Genomic DNA, 21,628 nt, shown 5'->3' on the forward strand with positions numbered 1-21,628 from the left:
TCACGGTTCTAGGAGAGGGGTGGATGCTAACTTCCTAGAGTGTCGAGACAAAATACTACAACAAATTCCCTCCTTCATATTCACCCAATAAGTAACCAAGCAGCATGCAGAATTTCCCATTCATTTTCTTCCCATTCCTCTCTCTCTCATACAAACAACGAGCAAACCTCTGGTCCCCGAGACTGACCCAGATTTGATCTTGAAACAATGTTTTTTCTTTGATTGATACTGTACACAAATTCGTTTTCTTCCCACTGTCATACAGAGTATTTGAGAGTTTTGTTTTGCTTTTATTTGGATTAATAAATAAGAATTAGGTTTTCCTCCCTAGGGGGAAACTAGGGCCCCCCCACTAGGGGTCATGTGGACTTTTACAACCCAGGTATAGTAGCTTGGGTTTCAAGCTGCATCACATGAGACCCTGGAGATCAGAGAGGCTTAAAGACAATGCCTGTCACTTCTGGAATTCATTTCTGATCCTGTAGGGAGGGAAGGAGTGGTTAAACACTACGACTTATGACCACAATTGAACCCAAAATTTATGTTGCTAAGTGAGACCGTTATTAAGTGAGTTTTGCCCCATTTAACAACCTTTCCAGCTACTGTTAAGTGAATCACTGCAGTTGTTAAGTTAGTAACATGGTTGCTAAGTGAATCCAGCTTTCTCATTGACTTTGCTTGTCAGAGGTTTGCAGAAGGTGACCCCAGGACCCCACAACATTGCAAATGTCATAAATAAATGACTTCGGCATCTGAATTTTGATCACGTGGCCATGGGGATGCTGCAACAGTTGTGAGCATGAAAAATGGTCATACATTACTTTTTTCAGTGCTTCGAACAATCACTAAACACACTGTTGTAAGGTCTACCTGTAGTCTTCTCCTGGGCTGAATTTTCCCATTAGGAATTCTTTATTGGCCTGAAAATGTAGTAAGATAAATGAAGGGAAGAAGCTGCACCTTGTGAATGGCTGCTTTTACTATCATGCAAGGTGCTGCCAGAGATTGCCTTTCTTCATATCAGCCCCAGTGGTGAGATTCAGCCAATTTGCACCTATTCGGGAGAACAGGTTGTTAACTTTCTAAGCAGTCCAGAGAACCAGTTGTTGGAAGAAATCACCTTCCCCCGCCCCACTTTACAGGGCTAATCCTGTAAGGAATCCTGTAAGGCTATTTGAGAGACCGCCTTCTGCCAATTACCTCCCTACGTCCCATCAGATCGCATAGAGTTGGCCTCCTCCATATTCCATCCGCCAGTCAGTGCCGACTGGCGACTACTCGGAGGAGAGCCTTCTCTGTTGCGGCTCCGACACTATGGAACAATCTCCCCGTGGAGATTCGTACCCTCACCACCGTCCAGGCCTTCCGCACAGCCCTCAAGAACTGGCTAGCCCGTCAGGCCTGGGGATAAGTCTACTTTCGCCCCTCCCAAATGTCGAGTGAATGTTGAGTTTTACTGTTTAATTTACTTTTGTTTACACCTCTTTTTGTATTGTCCTACACTCCCTTTCCCTTTTGATTGTAAGCCGCCCTGAGTCCCCTCAGGGAAAAGGGCGGCCTATAAATGTGCAATAAATACAAAAAATACAAATACAAAAGGAAGGCAGGAAGGAAACATTCTGGTGTTGTTTCTAGCCTAATCTTTATTGCCCTGCTTACAGAAACTGCATCTCCGGTTAACCCTTATTACATTGTAACAGCTAAGGCAAAGTGCCCATCGACGTGAGTGACATTGAGTTGTCCACGCCCACTCAGTCACATGACCACCGATCCTCCCCCACCCAGCTGCTCATTAGGGCAGAGAACTGGTTATTACATTATTTGAATCCCATCTTTGATCAGCACCTTCGATAAACAGATGTTGTGTTCAACATCTTGAGCATATGCACGTCAGCGAGAATTCCTGTTTTCCTAATGTAAAGGTAGGAGGTTTTCTCCCTCTCTCACATCAACACCATTCAGTCTGTTTATTAAAACTGAAAGTGGAAAAATTGTCAGAATAGTCATGAACTGGCAGAGACATGGTAACAAGTTCAGCCAATGAATAGGCATGGTAACAGGTCAGCCAATGAAACTTATTTGGAAACAGAAACTTAAGTAAAAAGTCTGGGCGTAGCTTAGCTGTATTAAGCTCTGAACTCTGAACTGAAGCCAATCTCCCCTCTGCCTGTGTTTTGCTTGTAACTACTACCACGTTGGAGAATCCATCATTGATATTATTTACTCATGCTTTATTATGTATATAAAGAAGTTAATGAATCCTGCGGAATCAGTTATCTGTGTGTACTTTCTGGATTTTAGTTCTGCAACAAACTCTGACAGAAATTTGTGACACAAAAAAAGCACACACTTTTTTTTAACCCAAATCTTTTCTCCCCAGTGGATTTCCCTGCCGTTAGATGCAGATGCCAGCACAGGAAGCTTTAAAAGATGGATTGGGCCTATTAGGCAAAGAGCAATGGGCTCTCAGAGACCAAGAGTTATTTGCTATCTCTGGAACTGTTGGTGGCAGTTTACTTTACTTACATAACCATATAAACAATTCTAGAAAATAGAAAAAAAATGACTTATATTGTGGTGAGGGGTGATGCAATATTTAACTGTTCTCATAGACTGGAGATGCCTACGAATGATATCTTCTAACAAAACATTCCTGCAGCCCAGAGGACTTTAGGATCTTTTGCAGTCTTTTTCATCCAAATTGTGGTGAGTATCAGAGGCTTTTAGGATTTAAGTAGCTGTGATGAACAGCTACGTTCATTGATGTTAATGAGGCATGCTGATCAAGGGAGGATAGATTGAAAGGGCGGGAGAGCAACAAGGGCGGGATAACGCAAGATGCTTGAGGCAAAGCATCTCCCTTTCTTAACAAAGACGTTTACAGTTTGAAACGATCCAGAGTTTCCATTTGGGCTCCGGAATGGGAAATGTTGGTTTTATGAAGCATAGTTGATCCAATCCAATGGTGGGTTTAAATTTATTTTACTAACCCTCCCACCGCTGCCACTACCGGTTTGCCCGAATGGGGGTGAACTGGTAAAAAACCACCTCTGACCCAACCAAGCCACAGACGAACTAAATTCCAATCTTGTGTTTCAGTTAAAACTGAACAAGTCACAGATTTCCCTATTTAAATACAACTGTTACATAGGGAAAGAAGGGGACTGTCAGGGTTCCAAGTAACATCTCCAATGAAAGAAGACTCCGAGGCTTGAGGTTCCTCAAAGTTCCATTTTATTAGAGATGTCATATTGGCACATCTGGGGAAAAACGAATCTGAAAGTCCAAGTCCCTGCACAGAACCCAAATATCCATCACATGGCCCAATCACGCACCATCCCAACTGGAGATGCCTCCCAGTCACACCACTCAAGGTGCAGGGCAAGATGTCCTTGACTCTCTGAGCAGGAATGTTATTTTGACTATATTTCTCCCATACACCATATAATCCTCCCTCCCAATTTCCCACAGCACTAAATGTGGTAGGTCTGAAGGCCCAATGCAAAAGATGGCTTCCAAACCTAACAGGGACTGAATAACACTTCTATAACTAGGTAGGTAGATATTGTCAAGCCAGCCTCCCTCAGCAACCAAGAAATAAACCACTTAACACCATTTCGCAGAATTAAGAGTACTTTTACTGGTTATGAAAAGATAGCAGCTAAGCAAAGCAAGATCTGAGGCAAAAGTGTGCGTAATCATAGATATCAATATGTGACCCAACCCCCTCCCCCTGGTAACCCCCACCCCATTGTCCAATCTGCAAATCCCTCAGGTGTCATGTGGGTTTCATCTCCAAGGAGCATCATCAGGTTGGTATGCAGGATGGTTGGCCTTGACCAATTCTAAACACCAGCCGTCAGCATGCGCAGTAGATGGTGAGAACAAAGCTCCCTTTTCACAATCTCTCCTGTACTTAAAACTTCCTTTTCCAAATACTATGCCTCCCCCTCCCCGTTTCAATGGCAGCCAAAAAGCAAGTAGCGAAACAGAGGCTGACAGATATGATCTATTTATAGGTGTCAGGCAAAGTAACCAGAACCACTTGTGAAGAGTTTCAGCAGTGGCTGTATTACTGTGGTACAAGAATCTTGTCATACTGATTACATTTGCTTTGGAATGGCAAGATAAGGCTTCAAGGATTCTGGGGGAGATTTGTCCTGTGTTGTTTACTGCAGTGCAATGACACTAAACTTTGGGACTCTTGACCACTCCCTCTAGTCCACGGGTGTCAAACTCATGGTGTCATGTTGCCATGTAACATTTTGTGATGTTTTTTCCCCCTTTGCAGAGCTGGGATAGGCGTGGCCTGCATGTGACGAGGTGGGTTCCTACCGGTTCAGATCAGTTTGGCTGAACCGGTAATGGTTTGGCAGCCTGGGTCGCTGGAACCAACAGTGACCCAGGCCTGCCACACCCCTGAACCGGTTCTCTTATGGGGCCGCCATCTTGATTTTCAGTTCTGTGCATGCGCAGAACAATTGTAATTGCACACATTTAATTTTTTTTCTTTCTTTAACGTTTTGCACATTTGCAGACCTATTTTTGTGCAAAAGCACAAATGTGCATAGCGAAATTTTTGAGTGCACCGAACTGGCAGTAATACCGGGAGCAACCCACCCCTGGATTCCACCAAAAAGAGATTGCACCCCAATAGGATTAACATTTGTTCATTGGGAATGGTGTTAGGTTAGGTTAGGTTTGTTGGTTTTGTATGCCGCCCACTCCCGAAGGACTCCGGGCGGCTCACAATAAACAGGGGAGGGAATAAATAAGACAATACAAACAATTTTAAAATCCACAACAGTCACAATTAAGATGGGGCTGGGTGCTTTAACAGCCCCCAGCCTGCCGGAACAGCCAGGACTTAGTAGCTTTACGGAAGGCCGGGAGGGTAGTAAGGGTCCGGATCTCCACGGGGAGCTCGTTCCAGAGGGCCGGAGCAGCAACAGAGAAGGCTCTCCCCCGGGGGGTCGCCAGCCGGCATTGGCTGGCAGATGGAACCCAGAGAAGGCCAAGCCTGTGCGATCGAATTGGTCTTTGGGAGGTAATTGGCAGGAGGTGGTCTCTCAAGTGGTGAGATGCTAAAAGACTCCAAATTTTCTGCAAGTGTGCATACTTCAGTCCTAATAGCTGCATAGGGAAAGCATTTTCTTAAGAATTCCACACATATTTCCATAATTTTCTGTAAGTAACAAAGATAAATTCAGAAAGAAGCATCTTTCCATCTGGCTTCTGTGGAACAATCAAATTGCATTTTATGTGGTCATTTGCATAAAGGTGAAACCACAGCTCTGTAAGATGGTATAGCTGTGATTGGGAAGATGTGACTATCAATACTTTCAGAATTATTCACTACATAAACCAACATCTGGAAGGGATGATGGTTCTCAAGCAGACAGACTTTACTGGGAACAGGAAGCAATTTTTCATGCATTTTCCCCACCAACTTCCAAAATTAGAGTAAATTGGCTCCTGTGTGGCATTGATATTATCAGTGCCCCTTTTCTGCTACCTAACACCATCATCCATCACCAACAGTCCAGTATACTTGCCTTCTGCTAATAGAATGAAGCTCTTGTTTTGGATGCTTAGCTTCAGAAACTTGCTTGGGGTACAACCTCATTCTTCCAGATGCACTGAAGTAGTACCCATACTTCCTCTACCAGCACACATCACAGCAATAGAATATGGCTTCAAGAGATCTACTATATGTAACTGAAACTAGCCATTATTATCATATTAATCTCATATATTAGCAATTTTCTGGCCTTCACCCTGTTTCTAACCCAGTTGGGGGTGTAAATCCAATAGCAGTGGTTCTCCAATGCTTTATGATCTATTGAGTACAAGGGGAGTACAAGTACTAGGTGTTTTGACCTAGACTTCCCAGAAGCACACAGCTGACTTCTCATCCCAATAAAACCCCTTTTATTTAGTTTAAAGTTAATTCCTCTCCAGCAAAGTCCTGGCCAACAGTCTTTCAAGAGATTTCACAACTACAGGCCTTTATCTGGCTTGGAGAGCTGCCAGGCTGATATCTTCCAAACGTCACTCTGCAGCAGACAATACTTGGCAAGAAGTCAGGAATAGATCTTCATTCTAATGAATTGAACTAATTGTCTCCTGCAAACCCCACTCCCCTTTCGCTCTTCTTTATTCCTTATGGGAGGGGCCATTCACTGTCCACCTGTGGCTTTAGTCCTGAGTCAAAGCTTGTTCCTTAGCTGTTCTCTTCTCCTGGCAGCTCTGCACACTGGGAACAGGCTCCAGCTGTTCTTCTGCCCAACTGATGTCCAACTCTGAAGGCAGCTGATATCTGTCAGACAGCCCTGTCCCCATCTCTGCCTCTGATGCAGAGCCCTCATCAGAGCCTTCCTCAGACTGCAGGACTGGCCCATATTCTTCCCCAATCTCCTCACTGGTGCCAAATCCGCTAGTAGGCCACATCAGTAGGTTGATTGAAAGCAAGATTTATTCAGTGTTCCCTTTTTTGTCACTATGTTACTACTCTTTCTCCAAGAGATTGATAATTGTCACTGCCTTCAGCTTTTCTTCCCAAACACCTGATAGGATGTTGTTACCTAGATTTTGGTTTTGCCTATTCTTATAATGCAATTCTTGTAAATAGGTCTCCTCTTAAAGTTATAAAACTTGCTTTGCTCCTCACTGCTCAGATTATATTCTTGCTCTCAGGAACACTCACCTCCCACCCAACTCCAACCTCTAGCAGTTGACAGTGCTAAGCTTTTTGGCCCAGTTTTAATCTGTTCTGTTTTTTATGGCATCATTCATAAATGGGACAAGGAAATGTAAACTAAGACATAACTACATAATGGAGAGAAGGCATAATACAAAGCAGGTGGATTTTGCCTAGCCTTGCTTGTTAGATCTTGATCCATAAGTACATCTTGGATTTGTGACAAAGTAACATCACCATTGTTGTTTTCCCATCTCTCTTTCCCTGCTTCCACTCCAAAAGATCTCTTCCCCTTCTGGAGACATTATTCCTGATTGCAAAAGACTTGAGTATTATTACCTAAAACTCACCCCCCTCAAAATCGATTTCCTAGGAGGCAATTGGAGCAATGCTGGAGAATGTAGTTTAAGTATAGCCTCATAGACACAATATTTGTAGAAAAACATACTAGATTGCTTTTTCCATAAGCTTCTGGAGACAATTTTTATGCAGCTTCACACATCCCATGGAAATACACTGTTTCATGAGACATTTAATCCTTAACTGTGTATTTAATGAGTTTCGTACAATGAACACTTAATATTATTATAGTTTTGTGTCAACACAAAGCACATTGGCATGTTTTCCCAAGATATAAAATCTTACCGCCCTCCTGTAGCAGATCCTCCTGCAGGATAATTGACCACAATGTGAGTTACAGCCAGAATCCTAAAATCAACGTTGAGGGCAAATAATGAAAGGAAATGTCAAATATTGCACAATGGGGCTTTCATATAATAGAAAAATGCTCATAAAGGGATCCAAGCCTACTGAATGACTAGGAATCCGCCTGCCGACTTCGGGGGCTTTTTTTTCTTGGCCACAAGAGGAGAACGGAACGATGTTGGCCTAGTTACGCTTGGCCATAATTCAGGAAAGCTCAGAAGACTAGAGCAGAAGGACACCCAGTGGGAGTTTCCCATTTGTTTTCATTCAACAGCCTTCGATGCCAGACCACAGGCCACTTCCCAATATAGCTCAGTTTAATGGCCAGCTTGGCAATTCAGCACCTGTAGGAGAAAGAAAAGAAGTGAGCTGAAGCAGCCTCCCCCAACCTGGCACTCTCCAGGTGAGTTGTGAAGAATACTTCCCATCATTCCCAGCCAGAATGTCCCCATGCATGGGGGTGGGGTGGGGGAGAGCACAAATCAAGAAAGCCTGAATTAAAGAGACATGGCTATTGGCAATCACTGTATTTATTAAGTCTCTGCACCTTCGTGACAAACAACTGCTATGACGGGAGCAGAATAGTCAAAGCAATGGGGAAGCTTCTTGGATGAGCAGCAAAACGTCTTCAAACAAAAACCAGAAAGTCCTGTTGCCTCTTAAAAAAGCACCTTTGAGACAATGGGGAGAAAAGGAGCCACCATCAAAATGTATATAGTATTTTGCCTATCCCTGTAGCAGAGGCCTTGGAAGGAGAGCAATGGCTGTCAGGCAACTGCGGTTAATGAGTGGAAGGCTTATCTGTAGCTGATAGGAGCTAGGAGGATCAGTGGCTAGTGTGGATTTCCATCAATGTGAACCTGAATCTTCTGGATTAGCAGCTTCTGTGAAGTTTCAACTGAGACCCTGGGCAGAGGACAAAACATAGCTTCAGCCTCAATGTGAGTAGAGGTTGCAAATATCTGGAGCTACTGATACGAAGACGTTGCACCAACAGAAGAAAAAATGTCTGACATGCATAGTAACAATACAAAGGTGAGTTCCTACCAGTTCGCACCTATTCGGTAGAACCGGTTCGTCAAATCTACCAAACCGGTTAGAAGAGGTTCCACCAATGGACCCGGAAAGCAGGCCATACTTACAGAAGAGGTTCCAAAACTTTTTGAAACCCACCACTGGCAAGGATCTTGTAACTTGACAGCTTTAAGACTTGCATGCTTCAATGCCAGAGTTTCTGAATAGCTACTTGGACCGACCTAAGTACTAATTCATAATTTCATTTCTGGTCACATGGGCGGCAAGCCACTCCCATAAAGGAAGCCACACCCACAGAGTAGGTTCCAACAATTTCTGAAACCCACCACTGTAACAATAGCATTTAGATGTATATACTGCTACCAGAGGATTTATGAAGATTACCTTAGTTAAGAGATAAGGGTAATTTTATTCAGTTTTATTTTTATGTTCCCAGAACCCAACTCTTAACTACATAGGTTGTAATTTCCAGTATAAAAGGTGCATTTCAAAGTCACTAAGCCTAAGATTCTACTAAAATCACCTATGTATTCCATTTTAAAATAGAGTCCTTGAAATGTTTATATTCATTGATGATTTCCTATGCAAGGGAACACTTTAGTCCCATGAAGATAGTATCACATTGATGCAATGATTGATTATGTGTCATCAAGTCAGCAATTCCCAGCAACCATTCTAGACAGAGTTTCCCCATGATGATATGTCCCTAACCTGGTCTTTAAGGTCTTCCAACGTAAACAGTAATTGAGTTTGCCCCTCTTGCTGGTGATCACCCTCTTCTTTCTTTCCACTTTTTCCAGCATTAGACCTACTTTGGAGAGCTACGTCTTTGGATAATGTGTCTAAAGTAAGATAATTTGAGCCCAGTCATTCATTCATACCTTGAGTGAGGACTTTTGAGTTGATTTGTCTGATAATCAATTTGCTTGTTTTCTTGGCTGTCCAAGAAATCTCCGGCATCAAAGTTCAAGAATGTCAACTCTGTTCCTATGATGCTTCTTCAGAGTTCAGCTTTCACTTCCATAGAATGTCACAGGGAATACCATGCCTTGGATGATTCTGATCTTTGAAATATAGATAGCAATAGCACTTAGAATTATATATACCACTTCACAGTACTTTTACAGCCCTCTCTAAGTGGTTTACAGAACCAGCCTATTGCCCCCAACATTCTGGGTCCTCATTTTACCCACCTCAGAATGATGGAAGGCTGAGTCAAGCTTGAGCCGGTGAAATTTGAACTGCTGAACTGCAGCTAGCAGTCAGCTGAAGTAGCCTGCAGTACGGCACTCTAACCACCGCGCGACCATACATCATAGCATTTGAAATTTTTTTTTTATGGAAAGCTTTGGGTATTTGAATGTTCTGGCCTGGATACACTGCAGGCCAGATGCTTTCTAAGGCCTATCCTAAAATAACAATAAACATTTCTTAAGTGAACAAGAACAGGAAACTAACTCTATATTCCTTTCCACAAACCATGCATGAAGAGTGGACATTGGTTTTATAAACACAATCTTTCTTCAACTTGGTACCAAGATAAAGTTCCAAACTTCCTTTAAAACTAGTGCTAGGGAAGCCTTCATTTTGTCATATGCATTAATTCAGTCGGCACATTACAATGTTAAGCTGAATGACATTATTACAAAGCTGTGCTAAGAAGTGTTGACAGGTCCATATGGTAATTTTACAATGTATAATGAACACAGACTCTTTTCTTGCAGAAATTTATAGTTCAAATCTATACCCAGGATATCCAGTTTTATTTCCAGAAACTTAAATTGACTTATTACGATGTAGTGAATGTATAAATTAGTTCCAGTAGTTAAACTGAAATATTTCCCTACAGACTCAATTAGACTCATTAATCTACTGTGTAGACCTGTAAACGGTCCATTGTTCTTTCTCTCTTCCCCAAAATGTCAAAAACTATTTCCCCAAGTATAAAACATTTTTCTACAAAATTTATTTTAAACTGAAAGAATTATTTAAAAAAATTCCAAACTCCAGGTCCCACATTTAATTGCCTCACTTTTTCTATTATAGAAAAAAAAAAGAGCTAATTTTATGTCACAAATTAGTGGGATCCTGGCTTGGTTTAATATTCTATTAAACTTGAGTGTTCCAGGGTTTTAAAAGATATCATTTTTCCAATATGCTCTCTGATGAACAAATTAGCTGCCAAAGACACTTGCTGCTTTTGAAAATTGCAATACTGTGTATATTGTTATGAGAGGTGGCACTGGGGAGATCAAAAAGATAAAGATAATAGCCAATCAGAATACAGGAAGAATCCAAGCTTTTAAAAAATTGATTAGTGCACAAATAAATATTTGTTGACTTTCAAGAGAAAGATATATAGAAACACAACAGAGGTGGTATTCAGCAGGTTCTGACCAGTTCTGGAGAATCGGTAGCGGAAGTTTTGAGTAGTTTGGAGAACCGGTAAATACCACCTCTGACTGGCCCCACCCCCATCTGTTTTCTGCCTCCCGAGTCCCAGCTGATCGGGAAGGAATGGGTCTTTTGCAGTATTCTTCCCCTGCCAAGCCCACCAAGCCACACCCACCAATCCATGCCATGCCCACCAAGCCATGCCCAGAGAGCCGGTAGTAAAAACAATGGAATCCCATCACTGAAGGACAAGTATTTTATAAAATTCAGATCCCCCCCAGTAATTTTATTAAGAATTTTATATATATATATATATATATATATATATATATATATATATATATATATATATATATATATTATACAGATAAAACTTAATAAAGAAACCTAAGAAGAATATATTTTTAAAAAGCATGGAAAAAAGATACTCACTACCATTACCACCACCATCACCACTCCCGGTCAAAAAAAGATAGTAAGGAAAAGAAACTTGACCCTTCATCCCCAGCAAGCATATTCAATATTAACATTTTATCACTGCCTCTTAAGGTATTACAACCAGATACATCTTCATTTCATACCTCACTATTTTCTATAAACTCATCAGTAAATCTATTGCTAAGCAAAGGTCCAGTAAAGATTAACAAAAATTCCTAATGACATTAGTATTTAATCCCCCTTTCCATTTATTCTAAATCATTCTTATCCATCTCAACAACTGAAGATTAAGGTAAAGGTAAAGATTCCCCTCACACATATGTGCTAGTCATTTCCAAACTCTAGGGTCAGTATTCATCTCTGGTTCAAAGCCAAAGAGCCAGCGCTGTCCGAAGACATTTCCGTGGTCATGTGGCTGGCATGACTAAATGCCAAAAGCACATGGAACGCTGTTACCTTCCCACCAAAGTGGTTCCTATTTTTCTACCTGCATTTTTACATGCTTTCAAACTGCTAGGTTGGCAGAAGCTGGGACAAGTAACAGGAGCTTACTCTGTTATGCGGCACTAGGGATTCGAACCGCTGAACTGCCAAATTTTCTGATTGACAAGCTCAGCATCTTAGCCCCTGAGCTACCGTGTCCCTAATAAACAAAACTATAATAAAATAGAAAGCTATTAAACATTATCATAAATAGTATCTCCTTATTTATATATCCAAAAGTGGTAATGTCAATATTAAAAATAATCCATTACATCATTAAACATTTCCTAAAGAGAAACTATGCAATCCAGATAAGCATTAAACATCACCCAAAATAGTAAATTATTGTTTAATCACAATCAAATAAACCATAATTCTTTTTTCCTCCCAGACAGCCTTAAGTCCCATAGATAAAAATCTAACATCCATTTTATTCTAATCTCTTTGCCTCTTCTCTTGAAATGTTTATCATATCAAGTCCATTTGTACTTCCCATGAAGTTACTCCAATAAATCTCTTATATTTCAATTTAGAAGAATAGTCCACATTCTTTGGGTACATTATTTGTATCCTTTTTTGCTTTTTTAAAAAATGATCATCAAACTCTACTTGAAAATCCAGTATCTTTTATCTCTTTCTTGTAAGTGGTGATTTGTAGGTGCATTTGGTTGTCTTCAGAGGAACCTGTTCATTTTCTGTAACAATCTTTAGTTACAGTAAAGAGTTAAAAAGGGCTGGACCTCTCATCCCCTATCAAAAGTACCAAGCCCTGTGGTACACAGTTGGTGATCCCCTTTAAAGCCCTTCGTGGCATGGGTCCAGGTTGCTTGAGGGACCCACTCACCCCGCTGGGATTGGCCTGCACCACTCAGGCCAGCAGAGGAGGCATGGTGCAGATCCCGTCAGAACAATTATTCCGTCTGGTGGGGTCCAGGAGGAAGGTCTTCTCTGCTGTTGCTCCTGTCCCCTGGAACATCTTACCTCCCCTTACCCCCCCCCCCCAAAGCTGCCAAAGTTGAAAAACATTGATCTAAGACAGTGATGGCAAATCTTTTTCTTATGGTGTGCCCAAACCAATTTAATCCTCCCTACCCATCTGCCCATGCGTGAACAACCCCCACCGCGCATGCGCACACGACTTTTCCGAACTTTCTATTGGGGCTGGTTTTTGCCCTTCCCAGCCTCTATAGGCTTTCCTGAAACCTGGGGTGGGCAAAAACTGCCTCCCCCGGCCCTTTGGAGAGGTGAAAACCAGCTGGCCAGCACACACATGCATGCCGGAGCTGATAGCTGGCGTGCCAGCAAATATGGCTCTGCGTGCCACCTGTGGCATGCCAGCCATAGGTTCGCCATCACAGTCATATATACATTTTTCAAAAAAATCTCATTGACTGTAGAGGATCATGCAGGCAATTATGCCATGTGGTAAAGTTAGTAGAACAAGGATTATTATGTATTATATCTATACAAGATTTTACTGATTTTATAATACAGTCTAGATAGTAATAATTAACCAATAATAGTAGTAGCAATGGTTGAAGAATTAATACTTTGTTGTCATATAACTCCTTGCGTAGGTGTGGCGGTCACCCATGGCCCAGTGCATAACAGGGCATGCACAGCCACGCTGAACCACACAGGAAAAAACAAACTCCTAAAAGACATAACATCCTGATAGTTCACTCTAGATGTGCCTTACCCAACGACGCCCAGGATTTGACCATATATAGACAGAACTTCCCTGAGCAGTAGATTAGCAATTGTAGTTTGACAGGCTGTCTTAAATCACATGCTGATTGCTCCTCCTGCCTTTGTCCTATCTCAATAAAAGGGGCTCCCAGACCCCAATCTGGGTCGCCTCATCACGAGAAAGCTCGTGTCCGTGTCTTTTCTCAACATTGGCCTCATGGGCGAACCACGGGTACGTCACAATACTTCCCATTTATTTTTAATAATACCAAACTAAACTTCTTACACTGCAACATCACAGTGGGTTACATGCAAATAATATTTATTTACGTCTTGGCACAAGATAGCTAATCAATCCCCATGAAATAGAAAAACCTTTGAATTATAATCATACTAATTTCCATTGCAGATTATTACCAATAGCATGCTTAATAAGATGACAATGAAAACTACTTGAAATTGAGGCTGACTGCTGGTGACCCTGTGTACATGTTTCCATAGTTTTATTAGAAACTAGAGCCCTGTATTTTATTGGCCACAGTACAGAAACAAGAAGAATTTTATCTGCCATTACAAATACTAACCAGGATTGAACCTGCTTCATTTTAAAACTCAGCTTGGTGGTGCCATCTACTACAGACACATGTTTAACATATGACATCATACCGATAACATCCCCTTTCCAAAACAAGAAGGTGGTGACATTAGATGACAAAATCAAGATATAGCAGTCCTTTAGCAGGAACATGATAACATTGCAGCCTCCCTTAACTAGATGCTCCCTGGCAGTGCTGGGTTTCAATACCTGTAATTCCTAGCCAGCCGGGTTGAGAGGCAGAAGATTTATGGAAGCCAACTTTTAAATTATCTGGAAGTCATCAAACTGAGAACTAGCAAATTTGGCGAAGAGATGTAGGGAGGTACAGTATCTATTCAGAATGTACTATATGCCTTACAGTGGACTTTACCATAAAAGAAATAAATATTATTATTAGTTGAAATAATAGCTTAGTAGTATCATACAAAAGAAAGAGAATTATAGAGTTGAAAGAAAAAAATAAAAGCAATGCTTGATTAAAAAGCCATACATTTTCTAAATTAGAAAACTATATTCCCTAAGTTCTTTTATGAACAATATTCTATCCATCTATCCGTCTATCCGTCTATCCGTCCATCCGTCCATCCATCCATCCATCCATCCATCCATCCATCCATCCATCCATCCATCTATCTATCTATCTATCTATTTATCTATCTATCTATCTATCTATCTATCATCTGTCTATCTCCTTCGAGACGTTATGGGTAAAAAGTTCATGCCATTCTGAATGTTTAAATTGGGCAAAGTGCTGAAAAAAGAAATGAAACCTTCCAAAGATTTTGCAGTACAACTCTCAGAATTACAGACTGTTCGCTGTGATACCTGCAATTTATGGTAATTTTAGCTCCAAAATCTGGAGGGTTATTTTGTCTAACCTCTAGTTGAAAAACAATAGTAGCAAAGAGGATTCCATGATAGATGTCATATCTTCTCTCTCAGCCTCCTGCTTCATTGAATTGTCTTTGCCAAGGTCATTGAAATTTCAGAACTGTCCTCTTGAACTGTTTCTTCCTACCCTTTGTCTTTTAGGGTTCAGAATTACACAGTTTGGCCACTGGCACCTTTGGTGTTCACGGATTAAATGATCTTGATGTTTGGTAAGATGACACCCAGCGTAGACTTGAGCACTTTTGTGATGTGGTGTGTTTGGTCCCTGTAGACCCCTACAAGGATTGAGGAGGCTAAGAAGAGGACTCCTTCTTCCCCTCCCTCCTGCATCTTCAGCTTTAAATACACAACAACTGTGAGTGTAAATCGCTTGTCTGTCCATGGTAAATGTAACAACGTTATAATCGGAGTTGGGTAGGGGAAAAGAAATAAAGTCTAGATAATCTTTTTGGGCCATATTCTTGGCACCCTCACACACTGGAGACTGACAGGTCCTTCACTTGAGTGACAGGTGTCCTTTGAAATGCCTGTGAATCCGTATCTGTACAGACTGTTGAAATGCATATTTCCTTATCGTAACGGAATGGATGGGCAAGATAGGTCCTGTTAACATTGCAAATAGCTCCCGAATTATTCATTGTCAGTTCCAGGCGAAGAATGGGGGGAAAGTTTTATTATTCACCACACACAATAGCAGGACGCTTAATGATTCTCAGTTACCCTGGCAGAATTGTCTGTCGACTTCAGGCACTAGCAATGGGTGACACAGGTCTGGCCAAGTGTTAGAGCAAGATCATACGTCCTGGTCCCATTTTAATTTCTAATACATTAATCTTTCCCTCACAGATGCACAATGAATATTCCACAGTCCCTTGTTTGTCAGGAGCTGTCTGGCTTTCATCTATTCAGGTGGTTTCATTGACTGTGAAAGCTTGCTTAAAAAGCCTGATCAGTCAATGACAACTGTCTCACAATAGCGCTGCGTTAATGCTTCCTCTTTTTTTTTCTTTTCAGGCATCTGATAGACAACTCTGACACCTGATCCCTCGGGACCTTGCGGAGTCACTCAGAGTTCTTAAGAGACTTCCCTTACTTTATTATTCCCGAAAAGAATTGTCACAGGTGAGTGTATCGCACTTTCTCAGGAGCTGAACTCGACCCCCTCCTCCCCAAATCTATTTCATTTGCACCAAGAGATGTTGGGTGGTGGGTTTTGTTTTTTTTGCTCCTTCCCTGAATTAAAATGGATTAAGTTGGCTTACTGCTGTTCTACAAGCAAGCTGCAAGCACCACATGATTCATTTTTTAATTTTAATCCATTGTCTTAGCCTGTTAATTGCAATTGTTTAAAGTTATCCTGAGGTGCACATTGTTGCTAGCTGGATCCAAAAGCTTGTAAGCTTTGTCCTTACTTTTGCAAATGTTGACCCTCCGATTGTTAATTCAGCTGGTGTCAGTGCATAACACCAGGCTAGGGTGATGTGTGTTTTAATTTTTTGTTTCTTGTAATTCTGCTTGTATATAATTAAGTAATAATTGGAGAGAATGAGGCACAGAAAAATGGACACTCTCCACTGAATAGATTTTTTTTCCTTATAAAGTAAAAGATACTGTGATAATGGAATTGGGATACACAGATCATTTCAGTTTATATAGAATTGAACACTCTTCAGTTGTGCTGTTAAAGTGCACATTTCAAAAAGGTTTCCAGAAGCTCCTGCTCCCATTCGCAAGATCTTCATTTTAGTGCTAGTTTTACATTTGTTCCAAAACCAAGCTGCCATATATGCGAGTAGAGCACAAAACAACAAAGTCCACAGGGAAAGAACCAACACTGACAAATTACCTTTTGTTTGATTCAGGATCTTGTCTTCCGCTTTCTTCCCCTGAAATCTGTAAAAAACCACCTGCTGAAAATTACAAATTCCTCAGAGTTCTGGAAGAGATTCCATCCCATGTATTCCCGAGTCAGTAGGACTTCAGTTTTGAATTTAGGTGGCTAAAATACATCCCTTGGTTTTCATACACAAGCAAATCAAATTTAGAATTTGAATAAATCAGATCCAGAGAGTTTGCTGAAGAATGGGATAGTGAAAATAGACAATTTACATCACGAATCCTTTCCTCACATTCCATCCATCTTTTCCTTATCCTTTACTTCTCTTGCCCCCTTTTCTTGCCTTTTTACCCAATTTGGTTACCTACTTTGAGTAATGAAATGTCTGCAAGAAAACAAGCAACCTTAGAAAGCACCAAGGACCCCACTTTCCTTGTTGTTACTGGGAAGCAGAAGTGCAAAACTGCAAAGGCTCCTCTGTCATTTCTTGTTCTGACCTAGGCTTCCCCAACTGTTTAACTGTTTATTAAATTTATAGGCCGCCCAATCCCGGAGGACTCCGGGCAGCTTACAGAAACAGAAATTGAAAGAAATTTTAAAAAGATAAAAACACAACAAATTTAAAAAGACACAACATGCACCCAATCTAAGAGGGGCTGGACCTCAATCCAGAGGTCAACAGCCCCAGGCCTGCCGGAATAGCCAGGTCTTAATAGCTTTTCGGAAGGCCATGAGAGTGGGTAGGGTCTGGATCTCTGGGGGTAGCTCGTTCCATAGGGCCGGAGCAGCAACAGAGAAGGCCCTACTCCGAGGTTTTTTTCCCCAAAAAGCACAAAGCAGATTCCTGGTCCCGGTAAAACCCTTTTTATTAAATGAATGTGAATTCCTCTCATTCACATTCAGCAAAGGCCTGGTAAACAGTCTTTCAAAGGTGAAGTTATGACCACAGAACTTATCCAGCTTGGAAAGCTGCCATATTTTCCAGACTTGGCACAGAGTCTCTGAGATTCACAGACAGATCTTCAAACTTCTGAAATGAACAAATGAATTGTTTCCTGCAAAAGCCCACTCCCCTTTCGCTCTTTTATTTCCTATGGGAGGGGCCATTCACCATCTACCTGTGGCTCTACTCCCAAGTCAACCCTGATTTGAGCTGTTCTTTTCTTCTGGCAGCTCTGCACATGCAAACACTGGAAACAGGCTACAGCTGTTCCTCTGCCTCACTGCTGTCTAGCTCCGAAGGCAGCTGAGAACTGCCAGATGGCCTTGGCCCCCTCTCTGCCTCCGATGCAGAGCCCTCATCAGAGCCTCCCCCAGCCTCCAGGACTGGCCGATGTTCCTCCCCAACCTCCTCACTGTCTGATTCTGCTGTCAGCTCTGCTGGTTGCTGGCTGGCCGCAACATTTCAGGCCTGGTTGAAAACAGGAAGTCTTATGTCTCAAAAAAGTAAATCAACTTTTGTGCAATTCAGTTTTATTTGAATTTAGGAGGATTGGATTATCCTAATAAAGGACTGGTAAGCTTTTTTCCTGAGAGAATCTGGGAAACGTTTACAAATTAACATGACTTCAGGAAATGGAATTGTAGAAGTGAAACTTCAGGGCTCTGATTTATTGATGCTTTTGTAATAGAGGGGTACTATATTCTCCCAAAGATGATGTTATAGAAAAGGATGGAAGTATGGGTTGCCATGCAAGCCAAAAGAAGCTACTCATCTTTCCATCTTCTGAAATTTGTTTCAGTCAATCCATCTTTCTCCATCTGCTTCTCAGTTGCTTTTTTGACACTTTGCACTGAGACAAAATGTTGCTTCTTTCCACATGGTTTGGTTTGTTGTATGATCTTAACCATTGTGGTTTATAGATCCCAGTAATGAAGTATGACTTTGTTAACACACAACACAGAATGGCTCAAACAATGTTTTCTAGCCTCTAAATAGTTTTGAAATGATCTCATATAATTGTCTGGCCAAATCCCCGACATCGCACCCATTACCCCATATTTCTACTTCTTTTTTTCCATAAAATTTATTGTTAAACTTGCGTTCAAAAATATGGAATGCTTCATGAATTTGCATGTCATCTTTGTGCAGGGGCCATGCTAATCTTCTCTGCATCGTTCCAATTTTAGTATATGTGCAAGCACACCCATATTTCTACTTCTGTGCTCTAGAAAAAGTTGGTACATTGCAGGAGACTTCAAATCTAGAAAAAGATCAGAAGCAAGTTCTCTGTTGTCTGATAAGAATGAACAAAATGTTTTTTTTTTAAACCATGTGTACCAGCAGTGCACTTTACAATGAAAGTTTGTCATTGACAGACCTATTGTGTGAGTTTCTGGATGACATTATCTAAGTCTGGACTGCATCTGTCTCAGGCAAGGGGTTGTGTCACAATTTCACACAGCTTTAGACTTCTGTCATACTGCTTATATATGGACAGATGATGACTTTTGGCTCTTAGAAATTATTTGGTAGTGGCACCCCAAGAGGTGTGTGTGTGTGTGTGTGTGTGTGTGTGTGTGTGTGTGTGTGAACAGTTCAGTATATTATATTCAGAATAGTCATTTACAGTTCAGTATATTATTTTGCAAAATCACAAAAGAATTTAAATCAGTGTTTGGTTACATAAACATTTGATTTTACAGAAAGCTTAACAGTGTAGCATTGTGAAATACACATCTTGCCACTACATACATATTCCTCCTCCTCCTCCTCATCCTCTCCCACTTTTCACATTCATCCTTACAAACCTTTTTGATTTCATTCCTCAGCTCTTCTGGCTCCCTATCAGTGAGATTCGGGACTTCTCCTTGAACATGGTGGGCATGTGCTCAAGGTCATACCACTTTGTTGACTTTGTTCTTCCACTTTAGTTTGACTTGGATTTGTACATGAACACTTTGTAATCTCTTATTCTTAAACTATGTCTTTGCTATTATACTTGAGCTGTTCATCTCCTTGCACCAACAATACAATTAGTTTGATTTCTGTTTCTCCATCTGGCAATGTCCATGTTTATAGGCATCATTTTGTCATTTTGTTTTGGTAGTTTAACGTGTTAGCAATGAATAAACAATTGGATTGATATAAATTAATAAATGGCTCTGTTTCATTTCTGTACCCTAGATCATACAGTCCATTTGATCCTCATAGTTTAAGAATAATTCTTTGGCTCATAATATAATTGTTGAGGAACTTTATTTATTCTGTTAAAAATGATGTTATAATGCATTTTCCCCATTTCCTTTCCTGCTTTTGCTTATTGTGCACCTGTTCTGAGCCTAGGCTTCCCGAGACAGTAAAAAGCATACACTTAGTCCCCAAAACCCTCTTTTTATTTCAAAGCCTGTGAATTATGTTCATTCACAGCCTGTAATGAGTCACAAATAGTTTGTAAAGAGTCAGACAGAAGTGTGCCAAAGTCTTTCGGGATAAGGCTGATAAGCATCCACCTTTACCTCCCTTGAAATGCTGCCAAAGACCTAATTGGCAATTAGCTTTGCAAGCCCACAAGGAGCACAGAGTCAAAACGGAGCTTCAGACTTTAAACTGATCAGAACGAACAAATTTGCTTCCTGCAAAGGATCACATGCCTTTGCTCCTGCTTTATGTCTTATGGGAGAGGCCAATCACCTCCAAGCCTTACTCCTAAGTTGTCCTTTTGTCTTAACTGTTCTTGCCTTCTGGCAGCTCTGCACATGTACACACTGGGAACAGGCTCCACAGGACGCTGGCAGATCACAACAATACCCCCCAACACCACAACTAGGACATGTGACAGATCCCACAGTGCCCTTCAAATCATGATTTAGATATCTTTCCTCTGAGTAAGAGAAAGAAAGCCTACACTGAATTTACCAGCACCTCAACTTGCAGTGTGCCATGCTATCAATATTTGCCATTCATACTATTATACAATTTTTGCCCCTTAACTAGCCCCTTACATTTTCCAGGATGGCCCCGCGGGATGGATCCAACCACATTGTGGTCCGTGAGTTTGACATCCCTGATATAAATGAATGCCTAAGGCAAGTGGGGGGGGACACACTCTGATGGGTTGACCTAAATAATACCCACTACGTTTTCAAGGTATGAACGGGTACCATTATGTTATCAATCCACTCAAACAAACATAATAGAAATTTTAAAAAATATTCAAAAAATGAAAAGTAGCTGACAATCCTTCAGAGCTTAGAAATCTTGAGAGGTGTTGTGGTCTCACAAGGTTTGGGGTACCTTTATTTTTTTTAAATTTTTTACACCAATTAGGCACCAATTTTGTCTAAATTTAGTACTCTTCTAAAATAAAGACACAAATCAAAAGAAAAAAATCAACCTCCCTAAATGGAGTTCAGTGGGTATTATTTAGGTCGACCCATCAGTGTGTGTCCCCCCCCCACTTGCCTTAGGCATTCATTTATATCAGGGATGTCAAACTCAAGGCCCACAATGTGGTCGGATCCATCCCGCGGGGCCATCCTGGAAAATGTAAGGGGCTGGCCCGTGTCGCTTTGGCCCGGTCTACCCAATGCGGCTTTGGCCCAGTCTACCCAATATAGCTTTGGCCCAGTCTACCCAATGCGGCTTTGGCCCAGTCTATCCAGTGTGGCTTTGGCCCAGTCTACTCAATGTGGCTTCAGCCCAGTCCACTCAATGCGGCTTTGGCCCAGTCTACCCAATGCGGCTTTGGCCCAGTCTACCCAATGCGGCTTTGGCTCAATCTACCCAATGCGGCTTTGGCCCAGTCTACCCAATGCGGCTTTGGCCCAGTCTATCTAGTGTGGCTTTGGCCCAGTCTACTCAATGTGGCTTCAGCCCAGTCCACTCAATGCGGCTTTGGCCCAGTCTACCCAATGC

The 21,628-nt window shown here is 41.4% G+C and overlaps 1 pseudogene; it reads right to left on the reverse strand.

Annotated features, from left to right (window-relative positions):
- Positions 1 to 18,817: 18,817 nt before the first annotated feature.
- Positions 18,818 to 18,915, reverse strand: LOC148049368 (U6 spliceosomal RNA; annotated as a pseudogene).
- Positions 18,916 to 21,628: the final 2,713 nt, after the last annotated feature.

Source organism: Thamnophis sirtalis, unplaced genomic scaffold (assembly GCF_051295495.1).
Source record: "Thamnophis sirtalis isolate CommonGarterSnake01/CBP01778 unplaced genomic scaffold, rThaSir2_p1.2 scaffold_1, whole genome shotgun sequence".
NCBI lineage: Eukaryota > Metazoa > Chordata > Lepidosauria > Squamata > Natricidae > Thamnophis > Thamnophis sirtalis.